At 36.5% G+C, this 24982-nt stretch overlaps 1 pseudogene; it reads left to right on the forward strand.

Annotated features, from left to right (window-relative positions):
• Positions 1–22970, forward strand: part of LOC125999065 (elongin-A-like) — a 48294-nt pseudogene extending 25324 nt beyond the window's left edge.
• The last annotated feature ends 2012 nt before the right edge of the window (positions 22971–24982 follow it).

Consider the following 24982-nt stretch of genomic DNA (forward strand, 5'->3'; position numbering starts at 1 on the left):
GCATGATCTTAATTCCATCACTGACCCTTAAAACAAAGGCTTTGAGGAGAAGTGAAAATGGCGAACATGACAGCAGCAGCAGTAGCTGCCATAGCAGCACCTCAGGAGAACATGGAGATATGGAGAACAGTTCATTCCTTATAGTCCTGAGAGTGAATCCTGGAAATCTCCAAGCCGGTGACAGAGCACCCGATTCTTGGAGAGAAAACACTGCCCATCACCAGATAAAATCAAGCCCCTAAGGAGATTGCTGGAGAAAAACGTGGCCATAACAACACAGTGAGTGACGCCCTAACATTATCCCAATTTTGTCCTGGCAGACTGGAGCTTCTAGAGTGCCACGTGAGTGCATCGCTAGGCCAAGCTCACAAGACACCGATTTTCAAAAGTGCAGCTGAGGCAAAGGGGAGAGTGCAGCGGGAGCTTTGGAGAACAGCATGTCCCCAACCTCAGGACCAAACACCCAAAGCAGAACATGGAGTACAGCTGAGCCACTGAGGGAGCACAGATAAGCTAGGCAGGGCCCCGTGATCTGGCAGAGGCAGCGGAGCTGTGAATTGGCTACAATCAGCCAGTCAGCCTTGATAGTGAGCCCTACGAGCCACTCTACTTATGGGCAGCCTATCACCCCAGCCCAGCCCATTCCCAATTTTATGGCAAGTCAGGTAGGGTCTAGGACCCAGCTGCATTTACATCTAAGGTTCCTGCTTTGCTCCTCATTATGTGGCTTCACATTTCTTCTTTCTAAGGATCACCACCACAACACATTAAAAAATCCACACCCTACAAAGGTCACAGAGAAGGCAACGAAGAACCCCACTACATCTACTGAATGAAGTTGGTATTTATGAGGACCCAACTAACATCAGGCACCCATGCATTCTCTCTATATGGACTTTAGAGAAAAAAATTTGAAGTAAATTAAAAGAACTCAAAGAAACCATGGAACATGGACAGTCAATAAGTTTCAACGTAAGAGTAGAAATGAGAAAACTTCAGACAAATATGACAGACATGGAAAACTTATAGGCAAAGTAAAAAACTCACTGGAAGGCCTCGGCAACAGACTGAATGCTGAACCATAAAATCAAATAATAGAAATATTATCAAATGCCTTCTCTAACCATGATGCACTTAAAAATAGAAGTGACAAACACAAAGGGAGAAATGACATTCACACCTGTATACTAAATGACTCACGATGAAACAACCAGTGGCTCAGAAATGAAATTGAAGAGGAAATTAAAAGACTCCAATAGACAGTTGCGAATGAAGACGTGAAGTATCAGAATTTGTGAAACACAGTAAAATCAGTATTATGAAAAAATGCATAGCTTTTCAAGCATTCATTATGAAAGAAGAGAAGGCCCAAGGAATTGAAAATTTTACAAAACCAGGAGCTGATGAAGAACAGGCAAAGGGAAATACTAAAATGTAGAACAGACATTCATGAACTGCTATGAAGTTATACAGAATACCAGTGAAAGCAAAAGTTAGTTTTTTGAAAAAGTAAAGAATACTTATAAACCATTATCAAGTCAACCAAATAAAAGGAGAGATAGAAATAATAAATATAGGAAATAAAAAGGTAGATGTCAGTACATATACTACAGAAATTTAAAGGGTAATAAGAGATGACTTTGAGAATTATTATGTCACACAACAAGAGAACCTGAAGAAATTATTAAATTTTTGGACTCCAAAGATTCCAACAAAATGACCTGAAATACCAGAACAGACCTAACAAGATTGAGGTAATTTAAATATTAAACAAATGGCTTCTCTATAGCAAAAGCCCAAGCTCAGAGGAATTCACTTGTGAATTATTTCAAACCTTTAAATAGGAACTACTGCCATTCCTTTTCAAGCTCTTCCAGGAAATTGAAGAAAGAGAAATTCTCCAAACAGTTTCTATGAAGCTAATGTTACACTGACAACAAAAACACAGAGAAACAAACCAAAGAAAAATTATAGGCCCACAGCCTTGATAAAAATATTAGCAATTACAATTGCTCATCAAGAAGGTTATATACCATGGCCAAGTAGGATTCAGTCAAATTATATAAGTATTGTTAACAAACACAAGTTGATCAATGTGTTATACTTGATAAATAAAATAAAAAACAAAAACCATATGATCATACTAAGAGACCTGAGAAAGCATCTAACAAGGTGCAACACCTATTCATGACAAAAACTCTCAACAAGAGCAGAATTGAATGAACCCTCCCTAATAACATTAAAACCATTTACCACAAATCCACTTTAAACATTATATTCAATGGTAAAAAACACAAAGCCTTCTATCTAGGATATGGCCCAAGGCAAGGTTGCTCCATATCTATTGAATATAATACTGTAAATACTTGTTATATCAATCAGGCAAGAAAAAGATATCAAGGACATCTACATAGGAAAAGAAGTGAAGCTCTTGATGTTTGTATATAATATGATATTGTGTCTATAAAATCCAAAAGAGTCTACAATATAACTTCTAGAAACAGAATTGGATTGTATAGTAATGTGGCTAAGAGGACACAAGTAAACGAAGACCTATCCCTTAAGCAATAAGTGGATTAACGTAATTAAGATGATAGTACTTCCCAAAGTATTGTACAGATTTAATGCAATCCCTATGAGGACAACCCTGACATTTTTCAAAGTGGATCATACAGTCCTGAAACTCATTTGGAACATTAAATGCCCATGAATAGCTAAAACAATCCTTGGTAAAAAGAAGATGGGAGTCATAACTTTGCCCTACTTTGAACTATAATATAGAGCAGTAGTCATTTAAACAGCATGGTGATGGAATAAAGACAGAACCTCAAATCAATGGAATAGATTTGAGTATTCCGAGACTAATCCCCAGGTATTAATTATATACTATATATAATTAATATTTAATAAACGAGTAAAATACAAAGCAGAGCAAAGAAACACTAACCAGATGTGTTGGGATAATGGATCAACTACAAGCAAAATATGTGCTCAGAACTCTCTTAAACATTATGCACATTAGTTGAATCAAAAATGCATTAAAGAAATTGAAATAAGACCTGAAACTATAAGATACACAGAGCAAAACATTGGCAAAGTACTCCATGACAATGAAACCAAAGGCATCTTCAAAGATAAAACACTACCGTCTAAGCAAGTGGAAGCAAATGTAAACAAATGGATCTACATTAAATCGAGAAACTTTTGCACTTCAAAGGATAGATGAGGGTATAGAGGCTGTAGGGGAAATGGGAGAAACTATTCCCCCAATAATAATTTAATAGGGGTTAGTATCTAAGATATGCAAGTTACTGATTGAACTTAGTAAAAAATATATATCCCCCAAACAAGAAGTGAACAGGCATTTTCTCAAAGAAGAAATACAGATGGCCAAAGACACATCAAAAATGCAGCACATAACTAATCATCGAGGAGATGAAAACCAAAACAACAATGAGATTTCATTTCATATCACACAGAACAAAAATAAGCAGTGCTGGTGTGGTGCAGGATGAAAGGGACTTGTTTTAACTGTGGGTGGGAATGCCTTTCTGGAAAAGAATATGGATATAATTTTAAAAAACTGGAAATTAAGCTTCCATATGATCCAGCAATACCACTCATAGCAGCATACCATAGGAACTCAAAAACACAGTACAAAATTGCTCTCTGCAGCCCTGTTCATCACAGCTATTTACAGTAGCCAGAATCTGGAAACAACCCAAGCGCTCAAAAACAGATGAGTGGCTAATGAAATTGTAATACATCTACATCTACAAAATGGAATATTATACAGCTTTTAGGAAAAAATGAAGACATGAAATTTAGTTACATTTGGATGGAAATGAAGACTATTATGTTTTCATTAAGTCAGAGGAAGAGGGATACACATAGAACAATCTCACTCATTTGTGTGATATAAGAAAAAAATATAGTGCGGTAACAAAAGCCAGAAACAATATAGATGAGGGCTAGAAGGACCATTCCATGATAGGAAGTTTGGCACAGAGAAGGGAGCAGTGCACTTAGGGTAGACACAGAATCGCTATGAAACTTATAGCTGTAACAGCACTCTGAGCAAAATCAGGGTTCTGTGAGGGAATAAACTGTTGTACCTGATACATACCTCATCATAACAATGGTGCAAACACAGTGTCAAAAGGGGTATAAAAGAAGAGAATGAGGGAAATATAGAGAGAAATAAAGGGCAGGGGGAAGGAGGGAGATGTTGAGATATAAATTAGTTAAATTGGTGGCAGGAAATATGCCAAGTAAAGGGTGGTGTACATTATATGACTGATATTCAATCATGAACAATTTTGTAACCATGGTGCTTAAATAAAGAAAGAAAAGAAAGGGTAACAGGTTAGTAGCCTTGGTATACTAGCAATATGGGTAAGTGGTATAGCTATATATCTAAAACAAAAAAATTAAATAAATGAAATCTCAACTACAACCACTCGGCTTTGAAATATGCCTGTCAAGAGAAGTAGTGGCGAAGTTAGGTTTGGTGGAAACACGAAGCATGCAAACGCTGGTTAGAGGGAACATGACACTGGTGAGGAATTGATGTTGAAATATTATATGCATAAATCCAACTCCCAATAACTTTTTAAATCACGGTGCTTTAATTAAGGAAAAATTTAATAAAAATGAAAGCTGAAATTTTTGAAAAAGCATAGGTTTGAAATCATTTAGTTCTAGATTGTGTATTTTGGTAACTATTCTGCACTCTATTTCCAAAATCAACAATTATGATATTTACAATTTCTTCATTTCTCATTTCTTCTTTGAAATTAGTTCTTCTCTGAACTTTAGAATTAAACTATTTCTGCAGAAAACCGAAATCTAAAGCTGGTTTCCAAAATATAAAATATGTCTAATCATCGTTGAGAATTAATCACAACATATGTCTAGTGATATAAAAATGTCAATAAAATTAGATCATCTAATTATTTGTCACTCAAAGAAATGTCTTTGATACCCTCTTTTTGCATCTATCATTACCTAGGTAATTTTGGCAAAAAGCTTCTACTTTTAGATTAATTACTTTGGATGTTTATGTGGCTGTTTTCAGTCTGAATTGTCCAGATTGATATAGTGTGGGTCAATGAAAGAACAGCTGACTGTCTTCAAACAGACATGGAAGTAGGATTTTATGCATTACTTGCAAGTCATTCATCATTGGTGCCTTTGATGTTCACAGAGAATACCTTTTGTAAAGAACACAGGAGGCATGATACATAGAAGCACTTAAGGTTCTTTATACCCACATTTAAATTGTAATAATATGATTCAGATTACTGTATAGGCTTTGATGAAGATGTGCACAGCCGAGACCAAATATTTCAGTGATCTTAGCTTCCATTCTGTGTTGTTTACTTGCTAGTACTACATTGTATAGCTTTTCAATACCGCTTATGCTAACTGTTAGTGAGGAGTGGAACTAAAACAAAAGTCTGTTGGGATTAAATAATTTAAAAACAAGATCATCATATAGTCAATATGTGTACAATCTAAATTATCTGACTGAAAAAAATATTAAGAGAGTAGCCTAGTAACCATGGTCCCATCTTAAAGAAAATGTCCCATATTAAAGAATAGTTAAAGAAAAACTAGTAAGAGTCTGGGGGTTATAAATTACAATATACAAAGCATACATTTTAAATATCAAATAATAAATTCACAGACTTTATAGATTCTTAACTCCTTTACCTTGAACATAAAGAAAGAATTAAATCCTTATGGCACAAATTGGTTCCCTAAGGATTTGATGCCATAAGAGGTGCCCACAATCCAAAGGGGCACCTCTTAGAATTTGTGTTAATGGAGAAAGTATGAGTGGAATACTTCTGATCTTCATTGTACTTGGGTGATTCAGCCTTAGAACCAAACAAAATTTTAAGAAATTGTGCAGTCCTGGGACTGGAGTGATGGCGCAGTGGTAGAGTGTTTGCCTTGCACTCGGCTGACATAGGACAGACCGCGGTTCAACCTCCTGGCATCCAATATGGTCCCCCGAGCCAGGAGTAATTTCTGAGTGCATAGTCAGGAGTAACCTCTGAGCATCATAGGTGTGGCCCAAATAATAAAAAAGAAATAAAAAAAGAAATTGTGCAGGTCTGTGAATCCAGGCAGTAGCAGCTGCTTAATAACACAATAGTATTAATTTAAGGGAGTTTTCATTCTCTCTATACTCCACATTTCTAAAAATTCCATATATACTAAGCCAAATGCACAACACAATAATACTATGCTAAGAAAATGTGATCATTTGTTGATATAAGAATAACATATGCAATATATAAAGTTAGTTGACAGGAGAAACCATTATCTGATCCTGGCATATAGAACTTTTCTAAAAGAAGTTAAAAGAAAAACTACAATTGTATTTTTTTCTTCCTCTTGCGAGAAAGTCACAGAATAGTCTCACTTATCTATGGGATTTAAGAAAAATAAAAGATAGTATTGTAATAATAAACAGAGACAATAAATCTGAGGGCTGGAAGGTCCGGCCCCTGTATGAAGCTCACCACAAAGAGTGGTGTGTTAGAGAAATATCTACACTGACAACTATCATGACAATGGCAGTGAGTGAGAGAAATAGAATATCTGTCTCAAATACAGGCAGGGGATGGGGGAGGAGGGAAGTTGGGGAACTGGTGGTGGGAATATTGCACTGGTGAAGTGGGGTGGGTGTCCCTTTATATAACTGAAACCCAACCACAAATGTTTGTAATCATGGTGCTTAAATGAAGGTATTCGTTCATTTTATTTTCTTCTCTTCCTCTTACTTCTCTCCTGCTTGTCCTTCTTTCTTGAATTGATCCCAGTGCCTTATACCAATTTCTTCTTCACTATTTGTCACAAAATGAAGAGTGGCATTTTAAAACCAAGCTAGAGGTTAAACCAGTTTTGGTAATGAAAAAAGCATTCTATCTATTCAGAGGTTTTAGAAATGTTCAGTAGTAATTATAACAGTAAATAGTGAGTCTATTGCTAAGGTCAAGTTGTCCCTACTTAATTTGTTTTTATAATAGGTAATAGAATTCTTAATTACATGTGAGATAGGCACTTAAGTTCAATGGAACATAAGCTTAATAGATCACTATGGTGATCTATTACGTTCATCTACATCTAAATCTTGGTTACTATCTATAATAATTATAATAATATCAAAATAGAAAAAACACTAGCATTAATAAATTAAACAAATTTCCCTTCTCTTAAAAGAGAGTTGCCAATATTCTTTCTTGGTCATTAAAATAAGATGATGGAAAATGTTATAAAATCAAATGATTTACATAGTATAGTTAAATTATTATTTCTCGTAATAGTCTACTCCACTTTGTAGCTTTTACACTGATTTTGACATGTAACTTGCTCATCAGATATGGAACTGAATTTAAGCATTCAGAAGAAATTGGTGTGAGGTCCTCGGTTTTTAAAGAAGAAACAAGAGGAAGAGGAAAAGAAACCGTTTTTTCCTCTTTTTATCTTAGATTATTTTCTTTTTTTTTTTTTGTGGTTTTTTGGTCACACCCGGCAGTGCTCAGGGATTATTCCTGGCTCCAGGCTCAGAAATTGTTCCTGGCAGGCACGGGGGACCATATGGGACGCCGGGATTCGAACCGATGACCTCCTGCATGAAAGGCAAACGCCTTACCTCCATGCTATCTCTCCGGCCCCTTTAGATTATTTTCTGATGGTCATTTTTAATCTGTCAATTTGACTGGTTCATAGATATCCAGACACTTGATCAAAATTTATCCTGAGTATTACTGTGAAGTTTTTCTAAGAGAATGTTTATTTCAGGCAGTAAATTATTTTCAATTTTATAGATTGTGTTTACTTTCTATCAGTCAAAACGTTTTAAAAGCATCAATTTATGAAATGCATGTTTTACATATGCACAACTTGTTCTTTTTCTGTACACCTAGAAGTCTTTTCATTCTGATATTATTACACAGCTTCCCCGGGCTTTTCACAATGTAATTTACCATGAAGATCTTTTTGGATAAGATCGGTATGAAATCAGTAAACTGAGTGAAAATAGGTAAGCCTCCCTAAAAGAAGTGGCCCTCACACTCAGTTAAATAGATTAAAGAAAGGCGAGTCTTTCCAAAAGTAGAGAGAATTCGTCCAATCTGCCTGCTTTCAAGCTGTAACTTGGTCTTTTTTCCAACAGGAATTGAAACTGAAATGTCAGCTTTTCCTGAATACAGAATCTGAAACTCAGACTGTGATCTACTCTTCTGTTTTTCTCAAGTCTTAAGATTCAGACTAAGGGGCCTGAGAGATAACATGGATGTAGGGCCTTGCATGCAGAAGGACAGTGATTCGAATCCCGGCATCCCATAAGGTCCTCCAAGCCTGCTAGGAGCGATTTGAGAGTGCAGAGCCAGGAGTAACTCCGGAGTGCCACCAGGTGTGACCCAAAAACAAACAAGCAAAAAAATGCAGACTAGAATGAAATCATCAGTGCTCTTGAGTCCTCTGCTTGTTCATTTATGTTTTGAGGATCTTGGGACTTGACTCATGACTTCATAATGTCATGAATCAAATACTGAGAATAAGCATATGAGTCAAATTTCTAAATATGTATACAATATAAAGTTGTAATGCAAACGAATATTTTCAATATTCTAAAATTAATACATTCTATTTATTCTGTTTCTCTAGATAACCTTACAAACTCCCTAAAGCCCACATGCCTATCATTTCCACTATTTCCACATAAAGAGAGGTGTCCCTAAGCCCTGATCTTCCATTTCGTCCCTGTTGACAGGGTTAAATTTTGTCATCATTGTTTTCGGCTTTTGGGTTACATGTAATGATCATGAGGTGCCAGCCAGCACATTTTGCTTTGGGGTCACTCCTTTTGGTGTTTGGAGAACCAAGGGCTTAGAGAGCTAAAGCATAAGCCTTCCACCTACATAGTCCCTTGAACTCACTCATCTGCATTAAAGGGTCCATGACTTTCAACGAGCCCTCCCATGGCTCATTTCCACGTGGCTGTAATAATGTATTGGTCTTTAATATATAAAATATAGTTAATTGAGCCTTCTTATTATTTTCCCTCTGTAATACATATGCTTATATCATGTCATCGTGTTTATAGAAAAAATATTCTATAATTTTCTAATTTCTATAATTTTCTATATTTTTTCTATAATTGATCCGGTGCTCAATCGGTGCTTAATCGGGGCTGGAGATCAAACTACTATTTATATTGTTATTTTTTTAGAGTAGACATTTACAAATAAATTTGATTTACTATTCCCTTTTCTGAAAAAAAATACTCATTGCCCCTGGAAATCTCCTTCTTTAAACAAACAGCAAAATCAAGTAACGAATTTTCATTCCTTTAGGTGTCTATATTTCTACTACAACATAGTAAAGGAAATGTTGCAAAAACATTATGCTTGACATTATGAAGTTATATAAATAAAATATAGGAACATAAGCAATACACAAAGAAGGTAAAAAACAAGAAAAGGTAATATTGAAGTAAGTTTTGATTACCATTAAACATAATCACAGTGAGGGCTTGGGAGGACACTATTGAATGACTTGATTAGCAAGCACCAGATCCAGGTTTTATGCCTGATTACTCCTGGTGGGCTCAGGTGATCTTATAGACTGCTGCACATTGAACTCACATTGCCTGAAAGCAAGAAAAGCAATATCTCTGTTGTACAATCTTTTTGGCCCCAGTCAGTAGCATTCTTAATTCACTGTAATTATTTTGAGAAATATTTTATTTTAGGAAAATAATGCTTTTTTATTTTTATTATTTTATTTTATTATTATTTTTATTTTCCAAAGGATTATTTTACTTTTTATTAAGATTCCATGATTTTCCAAATTGTTGACAATACAGTGGTTTTAGGCATACAATGTTCCAACAGCAATCGCATCACAGTGTGACCTTCCCTCTACTAATGTCCTCAGTTTCCCTCCAACTCCATCTGTCCACTTAGCAGGCACATAATGCATGTACTTGATATTGTCTGTTTCTATAAAATAGGGAAAGAAATGATAAGGAAATGAATCAATAAAAGTCAATTTTTCTGTATCAATTTAACCTAGGTAAAGACATTTAAATATTTACTACAATAAAATATAAACCTTAATTTTATTTCAAGAAGCTTTAAAGTCTGTTAAACTTTTGCATTAAATTTTATAATGTTCTATCTCATCTTAGAGCTAATTTTTTAAATTTTTCTCAGCTGATATGAATATGCATTTTAGAGCTTCTCTTTGAGTTTTTGTATCATCTGAAGTATGTTTTATTTCTGTTTATATTTTTCTTATTGAAGCACTCATAATTTCTTGCACTTTGCTGTCTTTGATGCATAATTTTGCTGTTGTTTATTTAGTTTATTAAGCATCCTCATAATGCCATTAACAAAGTCATTGAGGATTTACTCAGCTGATTAGTGCTATTTTAATCATCTGTATTCTTGATTTTACTCATTTAGCATGGTGAGCATCTACATATCTTTGCCATCAGGTAGTTAAGCTCCTACTATACTGTTGGCAGTGTTTGATTTTGAGAAATTTTCGCATGTTTTCTTATGTGGCTGCACAATTAAGGATATGTGGAGCTGAAAAGGTAAAGCAGAGAAGTTCAGGCTGTCAGGCCTAGAAAGAAAGGAGAGGCATCCACACACCCCAGTTTGAAAAGGCTTTGAACTTGTTAGAGTGAAGCTGAAACTACCTGGAATCTAGGTCTTTTACATTTTTAGTTATTAGATTTATTGCAACCGCAATGATTTCAAATTACATATGATCTAAATATGATACAAATTTGTGCTGTATACAATAATCCAGGATTATCTGCATTTGTAGCTTGAACTATTAGCCAGAAGTAAAATTTAAATTTTAGTTCTCTACTTGATATTGCTTATATCAGTTAGTTTAATTTTCATGATTTTTCAGTATTTAAACAACTTAGCAAAGGATAAAAATCCAAGACAAGACTGTGGCTGGGAGAAAAGATTGGTGAAAAGGCAGCTTGGAAGCAACTGCAAGCTGTGGGAGCTTTTGGACTAAAAAGCACCATTTTAAACTGAGATGAATGCACCTAGAGAAGAATGTGAATGGCAGAAAGGACTACAGCAGGGATGGCAGCATTTGGACTAACAAGCGCTATTTTGAATTGAGTGCGCTCCGACAAGAGCATGGTCACTTGATGAAATCTATAGACAGAATATGGAAACAAAAATATCAAATAAGGAAATTGCATAAAAGGAAGAAAACTTAAGATGTACAATGGCATTTTCAAAAGCAATGCTCCAGACCTGAAGGCAGTGATGGAATATAGTGAAGAAATTAAATGAAATGAATAACTCACCAAAAATAATTCATTCAGCCAGAATTTCATTCAGGTTCAAAGGAAGGTTACACAACTTCAGATAAAGCCATAGCTCATAAACTTTACAGACTCAAAACCAACTTTAAAAGAACTGTGACACAAGACAAGCTCCCAAATACTCCAAATTTCTAACAGCAGATGGAAAAGGTCAAATGACAATCATCTTTCTCAACATCAATGGAATAAATGCACCAGTTATAAAACACACAGTAAAAAATAAATTATAAAATATAAACCAGCATTTTATGTCCTGTAGGAAATATAATTGAATGGTCAATACAAACACGACTCAAAGACAAAGGTTGGAATACAATCCTTCAAGCAAAAAACTCCCTTAAAAGGGCTTGGTACCCATACTAATATCATAAAACATAGACTTCAGGCTTAAAACGGTTATAAGAGACAGGGAGAGTCATTTCTTAATAATTAAGGGATATGTACATAAGGAAGAAATCACATTACTAAACAAATATGCACCCAATGAGTGTCCTTACAAAAGGTAATAGATTTGAAGAATGATATCAAAAGCATCACTAAAGTACTGGGAGACTTCAACACCTCCCTGTAACCTCTTGTTAGATCACCAGACTAAAACTCAACAAGTATACATAGATTTTGAAGAAAGAAACGGAAGAGAGTGGTGTAGTAATATATAGAACTTTCCATCTCCCAAAGCTGAGTACATTTTTTTTCAATGCACATAGGATATTCCCCAAGATAGACCACAGGATAAGCCCAAACACATACCTTCATAAAATCAAGAGGATAGAAATTTATCAACTATCTTCTCTGACCATGATGCACAGAAAACAAAAGTGAAATACAAACAGAATGGAGAAATAATTTATAACTTGTAAATTAACCCTCTCACTACTGAATAACCAGTAGGTCAGAGTGAAAATCAAAAAAGAAATTTAAAAATGTCCTAAAATCAAATAATAATAAAGACAGAAATGATTAGAATTTGTGGGACAGGGCAAAAGCACTAATAAGAGGATAATTTATAGCTTTACAGGCATTCATCAAGAAGGAAAAAAAGGGCCTACACAAGTAATTTAGTGCACAGCTTAGGACATTGTAAAATGACCAACAGAATGAACTGAAAGTAAGCAAGAGGAAGGAAATAATAAAATTTAAGCATAAATTAAGAACTATATAGCCCAAAATAATCTAAGTAATGCAATAAAGCAAAAGTTGTTCCTTTGGAAAAATAAACAAGATCAGCAAACCATTAGCAAGACACAAATAAAGAGAAAGAAACTTAATAAGTAAATAGAAATTAAAGGGGATGAATTACAAAAACTAAGGAAATTAAAAGCATAATCAGAGATTACTTTGAAAATCTTTATGCCAAAAAACAGGAAAACCTGGAAGGAACGTTTGAATTCTTGCAATACTATAACCTCCCAAGGTTGAACCATTATGATTTAGAATATCTGAATAGTCCTAACAGTACTGAAAAATTAAAATGGCAATCCAAAGACCTCCCAAAAACAAAATTTCAGACACAGACTGTTTCACTAGTGAATTATTTCAAAACTATAAAAAGGGGGCTGAAGTGAAAGCGCAATGATAGGGTGTTTGCCTTTCACGCAGCTGATCCAGGAAGGACCTCGGTTCAATCTCCAGCGTCTCATATGGTCCCCCAAGCCAGGAGCGATTTCTGAGCGCATAGCCAGAAGTAATCCCTGAGAGTCACAGTGTGCCCCTTCCAAAAAAAAAAAAAAAACTTATAAAGAGGACCTATTGCCAAACCTTTTCAGGATCTTTCAGAAAATTGAAGAAATATAAACCAAATGTTTCTATGAAACAACATCCCAATGATACCCAAAGCAGACAGAAACAGCATAAAAGAAAAGAAAATAATGGTCAATAACCTTGATGAACACAGATTCAAAGTGTCTGAACAAAATACTAGGAAATAGAATATAAAATCTCATCAACAAGTTCATACACCATGACCAAATAGAAATGCTAGTAAATTTACCATTAACAAGTTAATCAATATAATGTACCATATCAACAAAAAAAAATATAAAAATCATATGATAATATCAAAAGATGCAGAGAAATCACTGACAGAAACAATCAATTTGGATTGTATAGTGTCAGGCCACCAAATTAGTACACAGAAAAATTCATGACTTTTCTCTATAAATTAATAAAAAGAAGAAAGATCTTTTAAAAACCATCTCATTCAAACATGTTCCTCAAAAATTCAAGTCCTTAGGAGTCAAATTAATTAAAGAGCTTAAAGACTTAGAGAAAGAAAACTAGAAAAAAAACTACTTCATTAAATAATTTGAAGGCAATGAATTGGAAAACAATACCCTGCTAATATATTGGGGGCAATAAAATTATTAAAATGTCTGTACTTCCCAAAGCATTGTAAAGATTTAATTCAACTCCTATAAGGATACCCATGACATTTTTTCAAAGAAATAGATCAAACAGTCCTGAAATTCATATAGAATAACAAACTTCCAAGAATAACTAAAGCAATTCTAGCGAAAAAGTAGATGAGAAACATCACTTTCCCCAACATCAAAATGTGCTATATATCAGTAGTTATTAAAAAAAAAAAGCAGGGCATTGTAAAATAACAGATCCTCAGATCAATGGAATAGACTTTAATATTTCTGAGACTGACAATCAGGTATCTGATCAATTAATCTTTGATAAACAAAAAATAGGTATTTTATCAAGGGAAGACTTGATGCTGGGAAAACTGATCAAGTACATGAAAATATGAGCTAAGAACTCTTTTAAAGCCATGTACAAAAATAAAATCAAAATGCATTAAATACCTTGGTATCAGACCTGAAGCCATAATGTAAATACAGACAAATGTAGGCAGAATACTCCATGATATAGAAGCTAAAATCACTTTCAAGGGGGAATCACCATTAGCCAAACTAATGGAAATAACTATAAATAAACGGGACTGGATTAAACGAAGAATTTTCTGTACCTCAAAGTAAACAACGACTAGGTTCCAAAGACTACCCACAGAATAGGAGAAACGATTCACCAATATATCCAATTAGGGATTAATATCCAAGATCTACGAAACTCTGGTAGAGCTTAGCAAGTAAAAAACTAACCCCATCCAAAAATGGGAGAATAAATGAACAGACATTTTTAAGGAAGAAATTCAGTTGGCCAAAATACACATGTAAAAAATGCTACTGATTATTAATTATCAGGGATATGCAAATTAAAGGAACAATGATATATCATTTCACGGCACATAGACTGGGATACATCGCAAAGAACATGTACAACCATCACAGTTATTGATGCTGGGAGAAAGGAACTCTCATTCACTGATAATGGGAATGCAGACTAGTCCACTCTTTTCAGAAAAAATATGGATATTCCTTTAAAAAACTATAATTTGAGCTTCCATATAACCTAACAATCCCATTCCCAGGAATCTATCCCAGGAGCCCAATGCCTCCCAATGTTCATTTCAGGACTTTCACAATAGCCAGAAACTGGAAACAAGCAAAGTGCCTAAAAACAAGGAAGTGAAAAAAGAAACTATGGTACATCTACATAATGGATTATTTCAGCTCTTATGAAAATGAAGTCACAAAATTCACTTATACGTGGATAGATATGGAGAGTATTGTTTTCAGCAAAATGCATCAGAGAGGAATAGACATAAAATGAATGCACTCATCCGTGTGGTATAAGAAAGATAGTATGTTAATAATTTCCAGGGACAATAGAGATGAGGGTCTGAGGACCCGTCCATGATACAAAGCTTCCCACAAATAGTGGGAGAGTATAGCTAGGGCAAAGAAGGAACTATTAGGACAATGAGAGTTGAAAATGATCACTCTGGATATGAATTGGGTGCTGAAAGGATATTGGCATGATACCCGTCAGTAAAAATATTTTATACCGCAGGAGAAAGGAATTTAGAAGGAGACAAGAGAGGGAGACAGAGAAGAAAATTTTCTGCCCCATAGGCAGCGAGGGGTAAAGGTGGGAAGATAATTAATGACATAGATCATTGGATATGCGAACTGGTCATGGGTGTTGTACATTGCTTTATGGAAAGGATAAAATAAAGTAAGGTATGTTCGTATTTTTATATATTTAATTATTGGGTGGTGTTTTTTTCTACACCTAGCTATGCTCAGGGATTACTCTTGTTTATGTGCTCAGGGATCATACCCTCCAGTTTTCTGGTTACTGGATTTTGAGCCCAGGTTATCTGTTCTCAAGGCAAATTCCTTTCCATGTGTACTAGCTCTCCAGACATCTTCATTTAGGTTTTTTCCTTCAAATTTGTATTGAAATCAGAGTGAAAAGCATCTAAGAGCTAACATTGCTAAGCAAATATTTATTATTTTCTACAATTGATCAATTTGGAAATGGGCTGAATTTATCTTGTCCTAAATTCTGCTTGTATAAATCATTTACTACAAATGCAAACAAGTGGGCTTTGTTTTAATTAAATTCAGCTTATCATTTTGAGCCACATATTAGTTTCATTATAATTATTAATCAAGTTTGCTACATATGTATGTATAATGTTATTTAATTTCAATGCAACTGTTTGGCTTATAATACATCATATTTATGTTCTATAAAATATAGCATTGAATCAGAAGTTTATAAAACTGATACAAGCAGCCATCTTTTGATAGTCAAACAAACAAAGCAACAAAAAACTGATTTTTTCTTGATTTTGATACAAAGTTGTCCAAATAATCTGTCATTCAACACGTTGCACCTGATTATATGACTGATTAATGATATAGTGTAACGAACAATGTAGGAATTCATTAAAAATTTTAGCAATCAAATGTTGATAATGATTGACTGTGTACAGTGAATAAATTCACACCACTTTTTTTTTACTTTTTTAAAAATATGCAAGACAAGCCCTATAGCATCTTATCATCTCTGGAGTAATATCAGTAATAAAAATTTGAAGTCCTTATCTTTATTATAAGAATAAACATTTCTAAAATGTACTTGTGGCCATAAAGGCTTCATAGTTTTCAATGATAAAATATTTTATTTTATTCATTTATTTGATAACATATTAATGATCAAAATAATTTTTAATTCAGAAAGTGAAATTTCTTTTGATAGAATCATTTTTTCCCGACACTTGTGCTTTTACAATAAATGACCATGGGAACTGAAAAGATAGTACAGAGGGAAGGCCACTTGCCTTGCACATGGTTATCACAAGTTCAATCCCCAGTACTTCATATCATAGTCATGCACTCCCAGGAGTGATTCGTGAATCATGAGCCAGGAATTAAGCTCCGAATACTTCCAGGTGTGTCCTTCAGACAAATGAAATCTTAATAGCGATCATAATATCAGTTGCACAATACGTTTTGTTTTGTTTTGTTTGCTTTTTTTGGTTTTGGGGTCCCACCCGGCACTGCTCAGGGGTTCCTCTTGGCTCTACTCTCAGAAAATGCTCCCGGCAGGCTTGGGGGACCATATGGGATATCGGGATTCGAACCGACATCCTTCTGCATGCTAGGCAAATGCCCCACCTCATGCTATCTCTCTGGCCCCATTTGCACAATACTTTTTACACTAGACAGCAAAATACCAAGGTATTAATAAAACTAATAAACTGTGCTTTTTTCTTTACTCAGTACTATAACTATATGTGCTATTTACTTGTCAAATATGAAACTAAACGTCTTAAAATATTTTTAGATAAATAAGCTTACTTGAAATTAAGCTTAACTTCTTTTGATTAATAGAACAGACTACTAACTTTAAGCAAGTTCCTTCTAGTGTTGACATAAGCCAAAGGCAGGGAATGCCACTCACTATTAGTAAGAAGCTATAGATTCTCTCTGTTGGTAGCAATGTTTCTCAAAATGCAGCCACAAAGGACTTGGCTGAGAATTCCTCTGAGAAGTCATTAAATATGTAAAATTGGGGGAAGAAGAGGAATGGTGCTTGGCAAAACTGGGAGAGAAATGAAAACTGGTGGTGGAATTGGAGTTGGAGTACTGTATAGTACTCAATTATCAGTAACTCTGTAAATCATGGTTCTTTAATTAAATAAAAATATTTAGAATAATTTTAATACATTTTAAATAAAAATATTTAAAATAATTTTAAATGCATCATGTGTAATTTAGACTCAGTTAATAGTTTTAATTTAATTTTATCTTTTTATATAAGTTCCTTAATACATATCTTATTAATTAACCCAGATGATATAATTACAAATAAATGTTAATGCTTTGGTCTTTTACAGTTTATTTCATGTTTTTTAGCATAGTAATAAAGTATGAAAATATATTGATATTACCTCTCCCCCAACTCCCTGTCTATGTCACCTGGAAGGTTTGACCCACCCATAGCTGGGCGGGGTCTGTGATTGTTAATTAAGGGGTTTCTGCGGGGAGGGGAAGGGAGAGGCAACAAGGAGATCAGACACAGGAAGGGTGCTTGCACAGCAGCTGATGGAGACTGCTTAGTAAAGCTTAGCTTAGAGGTCATGTGAGAAATATGAACATGGCGATTAAGGCCTTGGAATAAAGCTGGATTTCTCCTGAAACTTCATCTGACTGCTGTGGATCATTTCTTCGCCTTTACCCTCTACCTACAGACCCGTGGGCCAAAGGAGCTGCAGGTGAGGGCCTAGCAGAGAAAGACCTCACCATCCACACCACTAGGACTTTATAATTAATAATACAACATATTGAATCTAAAGTTTGATAACATTGCACTGCCATAAGTTTCTAATATTAAGTATCAAAATGTAAAAACTTGGATATACACAAGAAAATCAGCAAAATTCTCAAAATTGGGGTCAAAGAGGGTATCCTTTCCACTGCATATGATTTCCTGTGCACCCCCAGGACTGATCCCTCAGCACAGAGTCAGGATTAAACTCTGAGCTCAGTGAGGTCCTGTTCAGAAACCAAAATAAGGCACAAAGTTGCTGTTTTATTGTAAAAAATAATTTGATTTTATGCAATCCATAATCTGCAGATCAAGTAGCCATAAATATGAATTGTAATATTAAGACAGTTACTTTTCTTACAATAGTGTTGACTGCTTATATTTTAGCTATCTGTCATGTTCCATACACCTCTCTCCATTATACTATCATAATTTAAACAAGGCAATACTGCCATACATTTCCGTATATTCGAGCATCAAACCCGGCTCAGTACTATTTTTCTAGCCATCCATTAGTCTCTCTTTATTCCTCTTTCTGCAGTGCAGAAAGACATTTCTTTCTCTTCAACCTTTTTATTTGCTACAAGATGGAAATTGATTGTTGACAGCTAAAAGGCTATACCAGCAATTACCAAAAAAATGGATCACACATGGGGAATGGCTTTTTTTGTTTAGACTTATTTTTATTTATATCATTTAATTTTATTCAAGTGGTTTAAATAAACAGTAGTTTGCAATACTTTTAATGATATAGATTCTTGCATAAATCATTCTAGCACCATGTTCTACCAGAGTTCCCACTTCCATCTAGTATTGTCGTAGTGTCACATCTCTCCACAAAAGTCAAGTCAAAAAACAGCCAAGAAACTATATTAGCCTTAAAGATGTATAGGCACAGCTCAGTTTAAGCCCAACAGGGCAATATTATTATTATTTGGCTTTTTAACCAACTTTGGCCCCACATTAACTATGTTCTAAAATTCAATTTTATCTTAGAATTTCCTAGTCCTTGAGGAGATTATAAAGAACACCCTTCACCAGTGCAACATTCTCACCACCAAAGTCCCAAATCTCCCTCCATCCCACCCCACCCCCACCTGTACTCCAGACAGGCTTTCCAGTTCCCTCATTCATTCACTTGATTATGGTAGTTCTCTGTGTAGTTATTTCTGTAACTGCACTCACCACTCTTTGTGGTGAGCTTCATGAAGTGAGCTGGAAGTTCCAGCCCTCCTCTCATTGTCTCTGAGGATTGTTACAAAAATGACTTTTATTTTTCTTTAAACCCCTAGATGAGTGAGACTATACTGCATCTCTCTCTCCCTCTGACTTATTTCACTCAGCATGATAGATTCCATGTACATCCATGTATAGGAAAATTTCATGACTTTATCTCTCCTGACGGCTGCATAATATTCCATTGTGTATATGTACCACAGTTTCTTTAGCCATTCGTCTGTTGAAGGGCATCTTGATTGTTTCCAGAGCCTGGCTATTGTGAATAGTGCTGCAATAAATATAGGTGTGAGGAAGGGGTTTTTGTATTGTGTTCTTGTGTTCTTAGGGTATATCCCTAGGAGTGGAATAGCTGGGAGATCAATTTCTAGATTTTGGAGGCATCTCCATATCACTTTCCATAGAGGTTGGACTAGACGGCATTCCCACCAGCAGTGGATAAGAGCTCCTTTCTCTCCACATCCCCGCCAGCACTGATTGTTCTCATTCTTTGTGATGTGTGCCACTCTCTGTGGTGTGAGGTGGTATCTCATCATTGTTTTGATTTGCATCTCCCTGATGATTAGTGATGTGGAGCATTTTTTCATGTGCCTTTTGACCATTTGTATTTCTTTTTTATCAAAGTGTCTGTTCATTTCTTCTCCCCATTTTTTGATGGGGTTAGATGTTTTTTTCTTGTAAAGTTCTGTCAGTGCCCTGTATATTTTGGATATTAGCCCCTTATCTGATGGGTGTTGGGTGACTGCACTTTCCAAACAAGTGGAAGCAGAGATCAACAGATGGGAATACATTAAACTGAGAAGCTTCTGCACCTTAAAAGAAATAGTACCCAGGATACAAGAGTCACCCACCGAGTGGCAAATATCACCTTTTAACATAACCCAAATGGAAGAAAATAGAGACTTCTCTAGAAGAATGATCAATCTCACTTTTGAGCATAATAAAAACAGAACTATATATTGAAGCTTATAATTCTAGCCATTGAGGCCTAGTTCTGCTTTTTTCTCTAATATCTCAAACCTTACCAGGGCTCACAAATCCTGTACTGTTGAGTATGTATACATCTGACATTTAATTCACTAACTCTTAATTGAGTTGTGGAAATTGAGTCTGAAAAGAAAACAACTTTTTGTATTCCTGTCAATTTATGTGATTGTTTCTTAATTGTCCTCAATATTTAGTAGTGTGACATTTTCCCCAGTTTTTTTTTACAAAAAAATTGCCACAAATCATAGCTTAACAAGTCTAGCACTCAAATTTAAAAGTACATAAAGTTTAAGAGGTATGTAATATTCTTTAACACGTGCCAATAAAGTCAATATAATCAGAGTTGTTATTTAAAGGCCTAAAATGCAAAATGATAGTGTTGGCGAACATAAGAACACAAATAATTCATAGATGAGGACAAGGCTGTTTTATTGCTGTTTTTTCCTAGGGGAAGCCATGTGGTCTCTTTGATTTGTAGTTAAAAATAATTTTCATGGGGCTAGGGCAGTGGTCGGCAACCTGCTGCTCGCAAGCCACATGCGACTCTTTACACTTTTAATGTGGTTCTTCTGTGTGCTGGACGGCCGCTCCAGGAATCAAGACTCTGCTCCTAGCCTGTCAGTGTGTGCCTTGTGTGGCTCTCAAAATAAATTTCAATCGTGGTTTTGGCAAGATTTGGCTCAGGTGAAAAAAAAAAGGTTGCCAACCACCGGGCTAGGGCGATAGCACGGCAGGGAATTCCGTGTTACCCTGAGCCTTCCAGGAGTAATTTCTGAGATCAGAGCCAAGAATAACCCCTGAGCACCACTGGGTTTGACACCCCCCTAAAAAAACCACTGAGCACTTACAGTGTGCCCCCCCCAAAAAAAAAAACAAGGGAAAAGGGACTCTGAGTCCTAGCAAGAAGCACAAAGCTTCCCATAGGACAAATGGCTGGTTGATGCCAAGGGAAATGAGAAGTCATCTTCAAGCAGAGAGAAGTCGCTAAAGCCCTTCTCCAAAGAGGAACACCAGAGACTGCTCTCAGATGAAAGTACGGAGGAGAAACCAAGGTTTCAAAAGGAGGACAAAGGGGGCGGCACCAAGAAGCTTTAACCCCCTTTGGATGTCACTCCAGATAACCACATTAAAAAGCCAAAGCACAAGGACTCAGAGAAAGCCAAATCAGCCAAAACCAGGCAGTCTCCAAGTGTGTAAGTTGGGGAAGGAGCAGGAAATCCATTGCCTAAGGTCAAAGAAAAGGTTGATAACAGCCTAAAGACTCAAGAACGAAAAGTGAAAGCCAAGTCGGGGGCTCCTTTCCTAAAGCTGAGGGTACAGACATGGATGATGAATTTGAGCAGCCCACGATGTCTTTGGAGTCATACCTCAGCTACGACCGGCCCCGAAAGGAAAAGAAAAAAGATTGCAAAAGCTTCGGCCACAGATGTTGGAGAAAAGGGACTTAAAAATTGATGCAAAAAGCACTAGTAAAAACTTCGACTCTGTTCAGAAATTTCCTAAGGTGAATGAAAACAAGTCCGAGAAGCTCTATCATCTGGAGGCAATTCATCCAAACTGAAAAAGGTCCCCACCCAGTGGTGCCAAGAAATCCCATTACCTGTGATACAGGCCAATTACCATCCACTTCCTTCACTCAAATTGTTATCTTTCTTCCAACCAAAGCGCAAAGTACTTCACCACACAAAGAAGCAGCTGGAGTTTGGATCTACCCAAAATGATGCCCTTGCACCAGCAATGTATCCCCGTACATAAAAACAATATTGACTCAATATTTAAAGTAGGCAGAGCCCCGTATCCTGTTCTGTTTTTTTTTGGGGGGGGTTGTTTGCTTTTTGAGTCACACCCAGGAGCGCTCAGGGATTACTCCTGGTTCTACACTCAGAAATCACTGCTGGCAGACTCAAGGACCATATGGGATGCCGGGATTCGAACCACCGTCCTCTGCATGCAAGGCAAACGCCCTGCCTCCCGTTATCTCTCTAACCCCTTTTTTTGTTTTTGTTTGGGGGCCACACCGTGTGACACTCAGGGGTTACTCCTGGCTATGCTCTCAGAAATCGCTCCTGGCTTGGGAGACCACATGGAACGCTGGAAATCGAACCAGGTCCGTCCTGACTCTGACACGTGCAAGCCAAACACCCTACCCCGTATTCTGTTCTTGAACCTGTGTTGGAGAGGTGTACACCTGATCAGCTGTATTGCCTACCTAGAGGAACACAATCATGTATTAACTGAAGAAATAGATCAGTTATCGAGACTTTAAGGAAGAAAGGCCCGTGACTCAGGATGCCAGGAGCAGCGGCTATGACAACTGACAAAGAACATGTCAACAAGCCAAAAGGCCGACAAGCAAAGATGGCCTTTGTTAACTCTGTGGCTCAGCCACCTCGTGATGTTCGAAGGGGAAGTTTGGAGCAGGGGAAGCAGCTGTGCCTGGCCAAGTCAAGATTATTCCTGCCCCATACCCTGCAGGAAACAGCTCTGGACCCTGCAGCAGTGGCAGCAGCAACAGTTTTAATGCTAGTCCTGAGGAAAAAGCCCTGAGGAGCACCAGCAATGCCCACTTGGCTCCCATGGTCAGCAGCACTGTTTCCTAGATCCCAGGCAGGACACCGACTGTGATGAAAATTGTACCATGATGGCCAAGACTATTAAAACTTTCAAAAATAGTTTCTTGTGATGCTCACCACATAGAGTGGTGAGTTTAGTTACAGAGATGACTACATTAACTATCATGACCATGTTAATGAGTGAGAGAAGTAGAATGCCTGTCTCAAAGTCAGGCAGGAATGGAGGGCATTGGTGATGGGAATGTTGCACTGGTGAAGAGGGATGTTCTTTTTATGATTGAAACACAACTACAGTCATATATGTAATCATGATCCTGAAATTAAAAAAATTAGATTCTCCTGGCGATAAACTGAAGACTTGCCTTGGAGATGAAATTTGGGGGTAGGAAAGGAATACAAAGACAGTGTGGCATGAGGAATGAAATTTCCAAAGGAGACCATAATCTTTGACTCTGTGGAATTTCTTGGTCTCTAAATCCTGCACAAAAGGTTTGCAGGTCTTCTCCATGAACACATGCACCTCAGCCACCACCTCTTGCTGGGAGAACACTTCAGAATTCTGGAGAGATGTGAAGCCTTGGGCTCACTGAGGATTTGAAGGTCAATTATACTTTTGTTGTTAATTAGTTTCTTTGTAAACTATAAAATATAGTTTTAATTAATAAACATTGCTCCCAGAATTAATAAAAAAGAACTTTCATGGGGCTAGGGCGATAACACAGCAAGGAGAGCTTTTGCTTTGCATGCAGACAACCCAAGTTAGATCAATGGAATTCCGTATGTTACCCTGAGCCTTCCAGGAATAATTTCTGAGATTAGAGCCAGGAGTAACCCCTGAGCAACACAGAGTTTGCGCCCTCCAAAATAAAAGGAGTAACCCTGAACACTTACAAGTGTGGTCAGAAAAACCCAAAACAAATAAACAAAAATAATCCTCACAAAGTGGGAACCGTAATTTACTGAGTTTCACCCCAACCTTTCTTGTTTCATCCTTATTTCTTATGATTTTCTCTTAAATATTTTGGGTAAACGGTATAAATTGAAAACAATAACTGATACAACTAATGTTTAAGCAATACAATCCATCAGGACTCCAGAGACCCCTCTTATAAAAGCACACTAATTGTTTTATCCCGGAGAGGGAGAATAAAATAAAAGTGAATTTTGGAATTTCCTCAATTGCCCAACTCAGCCCTGTCCAACTACAATTGAAAGTCGGGTAACTTTATTCTCTTGCTATGCTTCCCAGCACAGACATACCAAGAGTCCTATGCTTCCCAAGCATCTCTCAAGTGATGTGAAATAGTGGTAAAAATACTGCTGACCATGATTTCACATGGATATCCTCAAAGTGAATCATCATGACATTGGAATAGAATAAAATCATTACTTGTATAAAATTAAGGATACTTGTAAAATCATCTTTTTCTTTTTCCTTTCACCTTTTGTGAGATAATTAGCACAAGCACCCTTAATTATGCCAACCTCGCCCCTCAGGTGATCTCTTTGTTCTGTTTATTCTGGCTAATAAGAGTAACAGGAAAGCAGCTCAGTTTTCAGAAGAAGAAAGAAGCTTGGGTGGCTCAGGAGAATCCAAGTGGCTGCTCACCCCCCCCCCCAATCATTCCATCTGGTTTCTTGTGTGATGCCTTGTTGCAGATCCGTCCATTCCAGGGTCAGCTTGCAGACAAGCATGGTGAATCCCATAGACTGCAGATGGCTGGAAGCAGGCTGCAGGCAGCAGCCACCACCCTGGAAAACAAATCATCCAGGTCCACAGAATGGTGTACCTGGGTGGGCACAAAAACAGTGACTTCAAAACAGTGAATGTGGTAAAATGTTTTCCAGGGTACAGACTAAATTACAAAATCGATATAGTCATGACAGCCCTCTTTTACTGCACTGAATGTGCTCTACTTTACTAGAGTGTTTCCCATAATCCTCCTGCTGAGTTGCCTCATGCTGCTCTGGGATATTTCCTAAAATTATTCAAGATGAATTGAACGTGGCATATGTGTTAAAATTTCTCCCTTGTACATGCTCCAAGAAAGTAAGAGTGTTTTTACAGTAGTAAAGAATCCTTACTCAAAAGACTTTCCTAAGACCCGTACTGGACTCAGCA

This window comes from Suncus etruscus, chromosome X (genome assembly GCF_024139225.1).
Source record: "Suncus etruscus isolate mSunEtr1 chromosome X, mSunEtr1.pri.cur, whole genome shotgun sequence".
In the NCBI taxonomy this organism is placed as follows: Eukaryota; Metazoa; Chordata; class Mammalia; order Eulipotyphla; family Soricidae; genus Suncus; species Suncus etruscus.